Genomic DNA, 1,337 nt, shown 5'->3' with positions numbered 1-1,337 from the left:
CTTGGAAGGCTGAGGCGGAAGGATCGCCGGAGCCCAGCAGGTCGAGGCTGTGGTGGCCAGGAGCGGCCACTGCACTCCAGTCTGGGTCACTCCGACTCAAAATAAATAAATAAATAAATAAAAGAGCTGAGCATGGTGGCTCACGCCTATAATCGCAACACTTTGGAGGCCGAGGTGAGAGGATTGCCTGAGCTCAGGGGTTCGAGACCAGCCTGGGCAACTTGGCAAGACCTCATCTCTACAGTATATTAAAAAATCAACCGGGTGTAGTGGCACTTGCCTGTAGTTCCAGCTACTTGGAAGACTGAGGCAGAAGGATAACCGGAGCCCAGCAGGTCGAGACTGCAGTGGTCGTGAGCATGTCACTGCACTTCAGCCTGGGTGACAGAGTGACACTCCAACTCAAAAAAATTACAATAAAATAAAATAAAGAGCTCTCATAGCACTAGGATTTATAAAGTTTCTCACAACTGTAGTGAATGATGTGGGCAATGTTTTAATTTAATGTTTGTTCTTTTTTGTCTGCCCAGAATTTCCACAAGGGCTAGGATTGTGTTCATTTGCTTTAATTTTTCCCAAAAACAAGCACACTGCCTGGTTCATAGTTATCTCTCTTTCTCTCTCCCCCTTCCATGTATATATATATATATATATATTTTTTTTTTTTTTTTTTTTTTTTTGAGTCGGAGTCTCACTCTGTTGCCCAAGCTGGAGTGCAGTGACATGCTGATGGCCACTCCAGTGTCAACCTGTGTGGCTCGGGCGATCCTTCCACCTCAGTCTTCCAAGTAGCCAGAATTACAGGCACACACTACCATGCCCAGCTAAATTTTTATTTATTGTAGAGACGAGGTCTCACCAAGTTGCCCGGGCTGGTCTCGAGCCCACAGGCTCAGGCAATCCACTCGCTTTGGCCTCCCAAAATGCTGGGATTACAGGCTGAGCCACCGAGCCCAGCCTCTCAAAATATATTATTCAGTAAATGCAAGATTGAGTATTGGCAAGTATACAGAAGACCGTTGTCTGCCTCTGAATTTTAGAGATTTCTCAGAGTAGAGATTTGCTCCAAACCTTGAAAGACCAGTTTGATTTGCAAACTAAAGAAAGAAGATAGGCAGTATTGTCCAACATTCTTCCTTCCCTCCCTGCCCTCGCCATGGGCTCACTGTGGCAGGAGCATGAAGAGTCTGCCCTCGTTTCCACTCACCCTCTGTGCTCCTGTACTCTGTCATGCAAAGGGCATGTCTCAGGTAGCTGCACCATCAGCCCAAGTCCCAGAATAAAAGATACTAGAAGCACTTTGGGAGGCTGAAGCAGGAGGATTGCTTGAGGCCAGG

Source organism: Carlito syrichta, unplaced genomic scaffold (genome assembly GCF_000164805.1).
Source record: "Carlito syrichta isolate Samal-C Ts95f unplaced genomic scaffold, Tarsius_syrichta-2.0.1 Scaffold289135, whole genome shotgun sequence".
Lineage (NCBI taxonomy): Eukaryota > Metazoa > Chordata > Mammalia > Primates > Tarsiidae > Carlito > Carlito syrichta.
This window is presented reverse-complemented; position numbering follows the sequence as displayed.